At 38.9% G+C, this 12,134-nt stretch overlaps 1 protein-coding gene across 3 annotated transcripts in view; it reads left to right on the top strand.

Annotated features, from left to right (window-relative positions):
- RNF217 (ring finger protein 217) overlaps window positions 1-12,134 on the top strand; it is a 141,607-nt gene that overhangs the window by 34,596 nt on the left and 94,877 nt on the right. The window contains exon 2 of one of the 3 annotated variants that reach the window (XR_016234501.1): window positions 9,492-9,607. The exons of the other annotated variants lie outside the window; for them this stretch is intronic. The gene's annotated coding sequence lies outside the window, so the exon portion shown is untranslated. The remainder of the gene's footprint in view (window positions 1-9,491; window positions 9,608-12,134) is intronic. 3 annotated transcript variants of the gene reach the window in all.

The following is a 12,134-nucleotide window of genomic DNA, read 5'->3' as shown; positions in this document are numbered from 1 at the left end:
AAGATTTGTATGCATAGTAAAGAAATAGGTATTCCAGGACTTTTTTATCCACATTTATTGACTGAGATTTATAAGTATCTGCACATTGAGGATATGTTTTCTCCACATAAATTGACAGATATATGAGTGTCTGCGTGCCTACATTTTAAGGAAACTTTCCACATTCAAACTTGAATTATGGAAGGGATAGTCCTGAATTAATTACTGTAGTAAAATAATTATTAACAAATAGAATCCACTTAAATTCTTAGTTGCCAAAATAACATATGTATCTCCAGCATTTTGTTCATTCTTTTGTGTTAATGCTATTAGGTGTTTTAAAGCATGGAATTTTTAATATTTCAAAAATATCTCTCAATTGCATGTAATTGAAACTTTCTAAAATGGCCTTGGGATGTTGACTCTCAGATTTGCAGCTACTAATGAAGAGATTACCTTTTACTTATTCAGTTGGAACTTTGTAGAATGTTAATTTTTAATTGTCCTTTGATTTCTTTATTGATTAATAGCCACCTACTTCTGATTTACGAGTGAAATAAAGGACAAGTATTCCAAGGATTAGACTTATATTAGGGACTGCTGAATCCAGTATTTATATGTTTATCCTTTGTCCATACTCCCTCCCTGCTACTGTTTGTGGTTAGAGACTTTGCCTTTGAGGTTAGTGGTAAATGAAATTGTGTTTTTAGGCATGTTGGAGTTAATTTGAGAACTGTTAGAATAAAGGATTTAGTTAAGGCTGGTATGTAGAGAATTTTGTATTAATGCTATTAGTATCATATAACATGGCAGATAAAGATATAAAAATATTGTCAACTAGTAATTAAAATGTGACAATAGAAGTAATTTGAAGTAATTCAGTTTATTCATGTTAAGACTCAGAAATGGGTTATTTTAGTGGTAAAATAAAAATTAAATTTTGAAGTATGGGTTGTTAAGATAAAGGGTCATTGGCTTATTGCTCAACAATTTGCACACTTTTCTTGGTTTCCCCCTTTTAAAGTTGCAATTCTGAGCAAGTCTAGGATTTTTCCCTTGTGTGATAGAAATACATTGTAATGGAAACCTCTGTGCATCACTGCATGGATTTTGTTTTATTTGTGCTGAGAGAGGGAAGCAAAATGATTGTTTTGTAATGCTGAGTGGTGTGATTTGAAGCAAAGATAAGTGAAAAAATGCACAGCAGCTGAAGACCAAGTGACACTCCCATCAGTTATCTCTGACAGCTGAGGGAGTCTCTAAGGCAGCCCTCTAGAATTACTGCTTCCATCTGAGCAGGGCATACTGAAATCATGATTTTAGGTACTGATGTATTCTCAGTGTGAAATAAGATCTTAAGTGACAGAAGTTTTCATTAACTCCAGCATCCTAACGGAGCTAGACCTTGAATTATTTGATATTGTTGGAGAGTAAAATACTGCAGAGAATCATCATCCCCTAATAGCCCCTTTTGGTTATCCCAGCTGGGAAAGTGTTGTGCAGTTGCTGGCTTCTAAATGAAGGGTTTTTCTGTCTGGGCTGTTGCTACTGAGCGTGAGGAAGCTTGTTTGGCTGCTGAAGAATTTAGCTGCCACTTTCGAGGCACTGGAACAGTGTGCTCATTTGTGGATTAAGTAAACCATGAATCCTGCTCATCACAAGCTTCATGGTCTCTTGCTGGCCCACGTCGCTTTGCCTTACTGTCTTGCCTTTGTTTCCATCTCTCTATCTAAATGCTCCACCCCCTCCTCTCACCGCGAGACTGACTAGAGCTGCTTGCTTCTCTGTGCTTTGCTTTGGTTTCTTTTCTCTTTTATTTCCAATCTGGATCCCTTCCTTGACTTCCCTCCCCAAAGCTGTTATGACTTGACCATATTATCTCCTACCATTGCCACATCTTTCCTCTTTTTGCATTGCCTGCTTCTCTGACCATACCTTTTCCTGTCAGAAGTCTTGTGGAGCCGCCTTCCTCCTCTACTTTCTATTGAGTTGCACATGACTCTTGTGTTAGCTTATGAAACTTCATGTTCCTTATTGTAATGGAACTCTCCCCGTGACATTATTTTTGTAACTAAGGACTTAGTGTACATTGTGGAATCTGGTCCTGTCATATCTAGAGGAAGGAGAGGGTCTTGAAGATAGAGGAGGCAATGTAGTATATGAGGTTACTTTAAAAAGTTTGTGAACAACACAATTAAAAGATGAATTCATTTTGGTACTAAATATTTTGAAATCCATGCATAGCTTATTCATACTTTGCATTTTCATGAACTTTTTCAAAACCCCCTTGTATGCATGGATTTTAAACATTTTTTGCACCAGAATAAGCTTATTTTTAAAAGTATTTATAGAGGTAGAGAGATACACACACACACAGAGGTATGGAAAAGGAGAGAGAGAGAGAGAGCTGATTTACTTCCCCAAATGCCTGCAAAAGCCAGGACTGAGCCAGGCCAAAGTTGGGAGCTAGCAATGCAATCAAGGTATCCCATAAGGGTGGCAGCAGAAGAAAAGCCAGTTTTGAGTCGGTTCTTACACTCTGCAGTTTCGCTAAGGCTATGTCCTTTTGTACTCAAGCTCGTCTTGTGAGGCACGTGGTTTTGGTGGAGACACTGAGATTCAGAGAAATGAGGATAAACCTTTGGTGGGAACTAAATCTAACTGATCCCAGCATTCATGTTTAATCTCATTGTGCAGTATCCAAATTATGCTGAATTCTGCAAAAATCTGTGCTTGCAGCACATGTTTTTAAATTCGGTTTTGCATTCATATCTCTTTTTAAATGATGAGCTAAAGTCTTTTTCTTTAAATGTAAGCAATCCAGTAATGTTACTTTTCTAAAAGCTGGATTTGACAGAAAAGAGGTGCAGGAAAATGTTAAATGTATATAAATATTTCCCAAACCAATTTTTAAAACAAACAGAACATGGCAGTTAATTTCTTTCTCTTTGGACTTAAGACATGCATCTAATCCTAACGCTGTTACTGAGGTGCACTCTGGTCATGGCCTGGGAGTGGGCAGACAGCTGGCACAGGAAGGGCTGTCATTAGGCAGTAGCTTCCTCTCTCCTGCCTCCTAGCCTTTGACTCTGAGTAAGTGGCTTTACCTCTGCCCTTACCCTCAAACCTAACCTGCCAGCTTCCAATCTGGATAGTTTTCCGGTGGCTGATGAGTCACATGATCAGAGGGATGGGGTGGAAGTAGGAGGAAGATAAGCAGAGAAGTCCTAGCCCTGGGGAAAATAAATGTCTGGCAAATTTAAGATAACACGAATTACTTTTCTTGCCTGGCTAGGAAACTGTCCCCAAAGGCAGGTACAGAAGTGTTCTGAGTCACGATAAGATCATTGTGCTCTCAGTGAGGTTGGGTGAAGATCTAGATTATTTTTAATGACTCTGTTTTCTTAACTACAAACCTTTTATGGAAGGGGAGAGGTAAAATCATAAATGTATAAATATATACAAGGACCACAGCTCATGTGTAAATATTTTTTAAAGATTTTATTTATTTATTTATTTGAGAGGTAGAGTTACAGACAGTGAGAGGGAGAGACAGAGAGAAAGGTCTTCCCTCCATTGGTTCACTCCCCAATTGGCCTCAACAGCTGGAGTCACGCCGAGCTGAAGTCAGGAGCCAGGTGCCTCCTCCCGGTCTCCCATGCAGGTGCAGGGGCCCAAGCACCTGGGCCATCCTCTACCGCTTTCCCAGGTCATAGCAGAGAGCTGGATTGGAAGAGGGGCAGCCGGGACTAGAACTGGCGCCCATATGGGATGTCGGCACCACAGGTGGAGGATTAACCCACTGCGCTACACCAGCCCCCATGTGTAAATATTAATTCTAATTTGTTTCTTAGAAAGTTACCCTCACCGGGGCCAGCGCTGTTGTGCAGCAGGTCAAGGCCCTGGCCTTATAGCTGTAAAAGAAATGAGTGGTTTTGTGAACTCTGCCTCAAACTTCGTCCTGCAGGTTCTCAGGGAAGTATCTGAAGCTTTTTGATACTGAAATATAAGCTTACTAAGAGAGCAAAGCATAAAAAAATCCTGTGCAAAAATGTTGACTCTGCAACTTACAGACAGGTATGTCTTGCATAGCATAAGGGTACAAGGATGATGAGAAAGCAGAAGCATGTTGTGTTTTGCAGGTGACAAACTAAACGTGATCTGTGCTAGAAAGTCATAATAAAGCAGATTTATCTGGATCGGGTTTCAGTCATCAGTGGTCATTTCCTACGCTTCCCACCACAGCTTTCCAAAGCTTCCTTTGAGGATCTCTTGAAGGAATTTTTGCCTTAAATCTAAACATTTGAGATCTGGAAGGAGCAGTTAACCTTTAAGAATGTCCAGGATGTAGTTCTATAAATTCATATCCTGTATTTCATTCTAATTATGTGTATATGATTATGTATTATACCCTGATTATTATGTGCAGTGGAAAGCTTCACTGTTAGTTGAGTATGGTTTCTAGAGAACACAAAGTAGTAGAGCATAGTTAGGAGTGGTAGGAAATTACTATTTTTATATGGAAATTCAGATTTGGTTTATATCACACTTTCTAGGAATATTATTTAAAGTTCAGTTCAAGATTGTCTATGCTGTGTCTTACACCCTTGAGGAATGGGTAAGAAAAGGTGTCTGTTTAGAGGAATCCAGTAATGGACTATTGATCCAGAAGTCTTTTTGAGGCCCTCTGCCAGACCCAGGAAAGTGTTGTCAAATCTGTACGATCTCCAGCAGCTCCTGCAAATGGCAACAGGCTGGAGATTACCTCCACAAACTCCTGAAACTCCTGCATTGTCTGTGATGTCTTTGTCTGTAGTGGTGTCAATTAAAGTGTGAGGAAGAGCAGAGCCTAAAAATAGTGTCCCTTTATGCTAGAGATGTTTATGTGGTCACTAATGAAAAGAAGTGAATCTGAGCATCTTATTCAGGATTCTAAAATTCACATGGTAATTGTGACTTGAATGTTGAGAAATTTCAATCAAAGAAGTTATCTAATAGGATGATTAATCATTCTCAACTCCTAACTGCAGGGTTATAGAAAAGATAAAACTGTCTACCTCACTTCCCTAGCACAGTCCCTAGTCGGTTTTACTTTGTAGGTATTTTTTCTAAATATGCTACATCGTTAACACTTACTGCATAGAAATTTACAACATACTTTTTTCACATAGATTTATTTCACATATATTTTCTACTTTGTTTTGCAGGCTTTGCACTTAATTTTAGTGAAAGCATACTATTCTACTAAATGAATCTGTAGCAACTTTGTAATCCACTCAATCAGTTGACATTAAAATTATTTCTGAGTTTTAAATGTCATCATTAAAGTTAAAATCATGGTGAACATATTTGTATAAATGGCACTGTCAGGATTTTTGGATTTGTTCTACAATGGTAAATGTAATTGTTGGTATATCTTCAACATTCTTATCTGTAAGAAGATTCCAGACAATTTTCTGTATTATGGCTTCCAATCATGAATTGGAATAATCAAATTGCCAATTGAATTATTTTAATGTCAGTGCTTTTCAGCTGGAATTTGCTTTGTTTTCACCTCTGTTTTTTCATGCACCTTTATTCTTGCCTGATAGTTTCTGTTCTTTCCTTTATTGATTTAAAAATTTAAGTCTCTTTCCATTTGTTCTCTTGCCTCTAGTACTTGAGGTGAAAACATCCTTTGATTGTGGTAACTAATGCTTCTTCCATGTGTTTCCTGGTTCTGAAGCTTGCATTTTCTTACAGTTGTAGTCATTGTACTCAGTGAAAAACTTAGTGTTTTTTGCAGATGATCCTTAGACTGCGTGTTAGAGAGCCACATTGGCAACCAAACTGGGCAGTAATCAACCTTGTACCAGTCACATCCAGGTTTTACTTAGTGTCCAAGCAATTGCAAGCATCCTGTTGAGTATGGACATTCAGCCAGTGTCACAGTCCCGGCCTTGGTTTCCAACTTCTCCCTTTCTCCTCTCTGCCAGGGCTAATGCCTTGTCTTTTTCTCTTGGTAGGTGTCATTTAATCCTACAAATGGAGCAGCCCTCTATGGCTTGGTGCATTTAACTCAGATCAAGTCCTCCTTGTGACCAGATACTTTCTCTTTTGTTAATTGCCCTCAGCTCCTGCTTGTATTTGGTTGCTGTCTTGGGGCCACCTCTGTTTTCTGAAACCTGGAGAATTTCCTCTTTTGGTTCTAATCTTAATTATGTTTTTGTGGCTAGTAGACTCTTTTCAGATAAGTTCAATACACCACATTGAATATAAGCCACTAAATTATTTTCCCAAAAGATTTATAATACTGTGCCATCAGCAATTTATGAAAATATAAAGGTTCTGCAAAAAGGTCATGGAAAATGTGTATTATGAAAAAAAAAAACTATGCATGGATTTCCAAGGTTTTTGCACCAAAATAAACTTATTTTTTTAATTCTGTTTCTCATGAATCTTTTAAAGTATGCCTGTATTAGTGTCTTAATACTGGCATTGTAGTGATTTTCCCCCTAATTAGATAGTTGAATACAACACTTTGTTACCTTGTATTTCAGTAGCTCAGTACACTTAATTTTCTGTTACTAGTTGACAGAGAACAAGAGAATAGACAGAATGTGCTTCCCTGAGCAGAGGTGTCTGAAATGTAGGTGCATATAATGGGGGTTGTTCTTTGGTCTTGCGTCATGCTTTAATTCTTTTCTTTTTAAAGATTTATTTATTTGTTTATTTGAAAGGCAAAGTGAGGTGGGGAGTGGGCAAGGGGAGATCTTCAGTCTGCTGGTTCATTCCCCAAATGGCCACAAGAGCCAGCAATGGACCGGGCCAAAAACAGGAGCTGGAAATTCCTTCCAGGACTCCCACATGGGCAGGAAAGAGCTAAGCACTTGGGCCATCTGCTGCTGCCTTCTCTGGGCTCACTGGCAGTAAGCTGGATCAGCAGTAGTCAGGGCTTGAACTGGCACTCCAATATGGGATTCAGGGGTTGCAAGTAGAGGCTTAACCTGCTGTGCAATAATGCTGGCCCTGAACCATGTTTTCTCTACTCATATTCATGGGTCTGTTGCAGGTACTTGGCTAAAGGAATAGAACAGGAGAGTCAAGGCTGTTCTTGTCCTACCCATACCCACATGCCAGTTCCTGAAAGAGATGAAGGAATCAGAAGATACATTTGTTGGTGCTGCAGGATCCCTTGTACTTTTTTCAAAACACCTCCTTTAAAGCCCTCTCATGTGGAACTGGCATTGTGACACAATAGGTTAAGCTGCCATCTGTGGACACTGGCATCTCATATGGGCACCATTTGGAGTCTCAGCTTCTTTGCTTCCTATCCAGCTTCCTGCTAATGGCCTGGAAAAGCAGCAGAAGATGGCCCAAGTGCCACTCACAGGGGAGACTGGTGGAAGAAGCTCCTGCTGGTTCTTAGCTTCAGCCTGGCCCAGCCTTGGCTGTTGATGCTATTTGGGGAGTGAGCCAGTGGATGGAAGATCTCCCTCTCCCTCTCTCTCTAACTTTGCCTTTCAAACAAACAAACAAATAAATAAGTAACTCTTTTTTAAAAAAGCCCTTTCCTAGACATGTAATCCTAAACAGTATCTTTGTTTTTAGTTTCCTAGAAGCAGAAGTGATTCTATTTCAGAGGATGCCGTTTTTTTCTAGGAAAAATAAGAATAGAGCTAGAGAGAGAAGATGAGAAAAAGACCAGAGAGGAGAAGAGAGAGAAAGAAAGAGAGGCAGAGACAGAGAGGGAATATGAAAAAGAATGAATACTAGCGTCATGGAGCTAAATCTTGTAATGTTGCCTGAATCCATGTGTCTGGTGCAGAACCCCTAACTACTCTGCTTGCATTGTAATTAGATACAGACTTTGTTTCACTCTCTCCTTCCCTTCCTCTCTACCTTCCTCTTTCTCTTATATTTTTTAAAATTTCTATTGTGTGATTCCTCTGAAAGGCCCAGTATCAAAGATACAGTATCAAAGCCAGTATCAAAGATAAACTTCTGACACATTGCATTCCATCTCCAGGCACATTCACTGGGAAAAATTTCTAGGGAAATGTTAGAGTCTTGAGATTATATTTCCTGCTGACCTCATGTTATATTATAGAATCTTCCAAAATTTTCAGATTCCTCTGTTGGTTCCGTGATTTCAGACTAGTTTCTGTAAATGGGTTTTCTGGTTTCTGCTTGTCTTCCTCCACCTCCTTTTGATGAGGTAAAAACAGCTCAGCAATGCTTTTTGCTAATTCTTAGGATCAGAGGGGTTTTTAGATCAGCAGAATTGGTTTTGAGAGAGAAGAGAGACTGCGGTTGGTGGCCACCCTCAGGGCATACTACATGTTCTCTGCATCTCATCCATTTCACGTAATTGAAGTGAGCAACATTTTCTTAAGTTATTCTCTGAATGCTCTAAAGGAATGAAGATGAAGTTAGTAAGTAGCGTATATATGCTGATATATGCTGTTTATTGTAACCAGAAATCATTTCCTCTTACAATAACAACTGCCAGTGTCTAAAGATTTACTGTATTTTTATTTTATTCTTGGCTTATTAGTAATAAAATATGAGGTATATTCAACTTAATTTCAGATACACCTTCTTATTACATGGCGCTAATTAGGTATACTACATGAACAGTTATGATTAAGAAATTGTAATAAGACATTTGATATCTGTATTAATATAATTATCTTCTAAATAAGCAGTTCATGAAGTAGCTCAAGGGAACATTGTGTTTTATAGATTTGATTGCCTCAACCCATTTCTTCTCCTCTGATGTAAACTGTTTTCCATTGAATCTGGGAATTTTGTTCAAAAATGCTTCAATCAAGTTTATTTTCTTCAGTAAATGTATTTTATATAAAAATCACTGGACCTTTTATAATTTAAGAAAAAATAATTTCTTTTGTTTAAATATAGACTAGATCATAGACCTAGGATATTTAATGTCTTAAGAAAATTTACAGAAAGGGTACTTGTTGCTTTTTTGCCCCTAACCATCCTATTAATTCCCAAGTTAAACAAGGGTCTCTGTGGTCCTGGTGCCAGTAGTAGTAGTCTCCTTCATGCTGCTGTGCTGGGTGCAGCACACAAGGGACTGAAGAATGGTCTGAGACCTTCCAGCTCCAAAGTCCAGCCCTCCCTGCCCTGTCCTGGTACCTGCAGTTCTGCTGTTAGACTCCAGATTTCAATTAAGATGTGCCTCCAAAAAGACAGGGGTTGAAATCCAGTTATAACCTGGGAAGGTTAACACACTAGACCACTGGCAAGCCAGACATGTCAGCACAAACTCCTTAGATTTGTGAAACCATTTTTGGAAAACTGTAATTTTTAAGGTAGTGTAAAGGTGTTATTGAGAACAAAGAATTAAAGAAATGAGATGGGGACATTAGAAGGGACTATTGAAGAACACCAAAGATTTTTTTTCTTGTTTTAAAGTTTTGTCTACGTCTGAGCAGAGTTGGGCTCTCACCTTTAATGTGATACAGTTAATAACAATGAACCCCCACTTATTATCTGCTATGTGTCAGGTGCCGTCATCTCCTGTTACCCTCACGATAGCCTGATGATTCAAACACTGTTAAATTCACCTGGAAAATGAGATACAGAGCCTCTGAGAAGTGAAACGATCACTTTCTGGACCAGAGTAAGTGTGGAGTTGGGTTTTAGACTTAGCATGAAATGATTTCAGAGCCCCAGCCTTTTTTTTTTTTTAATTTATTTATTTATTTGAAATCAGGGCAAAAGAGGGGAGAGAGGAGAGAGAAAAGAGAGAGAGAAAGAGAGAAAGAGAGAGAGAAAGATCTTCCATCTGCTGGTTCATTCCCCAGACAGACACAACAGCCAGCACCAGGCCAGGCCAAAGCCGGGAGCCAAGAGCCTCCTCTAGGTCTCATATATGGGTGGCAGGGTCCCAACTACGTGGGCCATCTTCCGCTGCTTCTCCCAGGCCATGAGCAGAGAGCTGGATCAGAAGTGGAGTAGCCAAGACACTAACTGGCACACATATGGGATACTGATATTGTAGATGTTGGGTTGACCACATCACTGGTCCTGGCCTTAGGCTTTTTTTTTTTAATCCCACCTTATGACTTTCAGTTTTTTAATTTTTGGTTTTAGCCTTATTAATAGTTTTTATTAGTTACTCAAACCAAAATCTAAAACATCACATCTTTCATTGAATTATATCCAGAAGTTTTACATGAGAGGGCAAAAAAATGTTAGGTTCACCTTTAATTTTAAAAAAGGACTCACCTGAGGGCTGGTGCTGTGGCACAGAGGGTTAAGGCACCACCTACAGGGCCAGCAACCATTTGGGCATCAGTTGAAATCCCAGTTTCACCACTTCTGATCCAGCTCCCTGCTAATGAACCTGAGAAAGCAGCAGAAGATGGCCCAAGTGCTTTGGCCCCTGCACCACATAGGAGACCTGGATGAAGCTCTTGGCTTTGACCTGGCCTGATCTTGGCTGTTGAGGTCTTTTAGGGACTGAATCAGTGAATGGAAGCTCTCTCTGTCTCTCTGTCTCTCTCTCATAATTTTACCTTTCAAATAAATATATAACTCTTTTTTTAAGTACTCACATAATAAGAACCAAGTATTATTTCTTTCATGGTATTTTCCTTTTAGTTCTTTATTTCCCATTGCATTTTGTTTTACTTTTCCTCATCCTTCCTTCCTTCCTTCTCTGTACTCACTTCCATCAGCCATTGTTAAAGAAACTTTTTGGTATGACATTAACTGCCAGCCCTAGATTTTGATGCTGAGTTCTAGACTTTTTTTCCTGCTTTTGTCAGCATTTTAGTGAAACTAGGATCACATGGGGAGGTGCTGGCAAGTGCCATTTTTAAATAAAAAATTCTGTACTCCTTTGAAAAGGGCATTATATTCAAATATATATTGAATTTAACTAAAGCCCTAGATTAAATAAAAGAGGTAGTCAGAGGTAGTTTAGTTTCTAGTCCTTCTAAAGGGAAACATTTAAAAGGAAGTAAGAGGCCAGTGTTGCGGCTCACTAGGCTATTCTTCCACCTGCGGCACCGACACCCCAGGTTCTAGTCCCAGTTGGGGCGCCGGTTCTGTCCCGGTTGCTCCTCTTCCAGTCCAGCTCTCTGTTGTGGCCCAGGAAGGCAGTGGAGGATGGCCCAAGTGCTTGGGCCCTGCACCCGCATGGGAGACCAGGAGGAAGCACCTGGCTCCTGGCTTTTGATCGGCTCAGTGCATTGGCCGTAGTGGCCACTGGGGGGTGAACCAACGGAAGGAAGATCTTTCTCTCTGTTTCTCTCTCACACTGTCTAACTCTCCTGTCCGAAAAAAAAAAAAAAAGTAAGAAACTACAGAGGAATAAAAAAATGAGGCATGTTAGATATTTCCAACTATTTAAAATATACTGTCTGTGCATGTAATACTAAAATACAAGACACACTGGGAGCTGTCATTGTGATTCTAACATAATCAGTGTTTTTCAGTTTGAGTTGCTTATAGGACTTTGAGAGTTCTTGCAAATTATAATTCACTGATAAATATGAACTGAATACAATGAATATGATATCTTTAATGTTCTCTGTTACTCCACATGGTATGTTTGTATGTCAGTTGTATTCATGATGTATATACCCATTATGGACAGTGACTCATAATTTTATACTGATTATGGACTCCTGCTTAAAATATGTTTTCATTATGTCTATGAAAGCATGAACTTCATTGATAAAGGTGGATTTATGTCAAATGTATTTCACATATTCCTAGACAGCATTAGTTTTGTGTTTTTCAGAAATTAATCCTCTTCAAGATCTTAATGCATTTGTTCCTGTGGTACTCCTTGGCACAATAGGGAGCTATTTAGTTCCCAGCCTGTGGGAATTAAAGTTATGTTTTACTTTCTATTGTACTTGTCTCCTTTATACTTGAATAAATTAAGTTTGGTGGTTTGATTTAATTGAATTTTGGGCTCTGATCCGTGACATATGAGTGTCTTTGAATTTCCTAGTCATGTGTATTATGTTGTGATGGCTATATTCTACTTCCTTTTCAAACCCAAATTTCCTATTTCCTTTCACTGAAGGGCTCTTTTCAGAATTTATAGTAAAATATCTTTGAATAGCATAGTCTTTGACATGGGTAGTTTTTCATATATAGAATATTAAATGTTATTTCCTGAAAATTAATAT

This window comes from Oryctolagus cuniculus, chromosome 5 (genome assembly GCF_051225735.1).
Source record: "Oryctolagus cuniculus isolate XC-2025 breed Fujian yellow rabbit chromosome 5, ASM5122573v1, whole genome shotgun sequence".
Taxonomy (NCBI): Eukaryota; Metazoa; Chordata; class Mammalia; order Lagomorpha; family Leporidae; genus Oryctolagus; species Oryctolagus cuniculus.
This window is presented reverse-complemented; position numbering and strand designations above follow the sequence as displayed.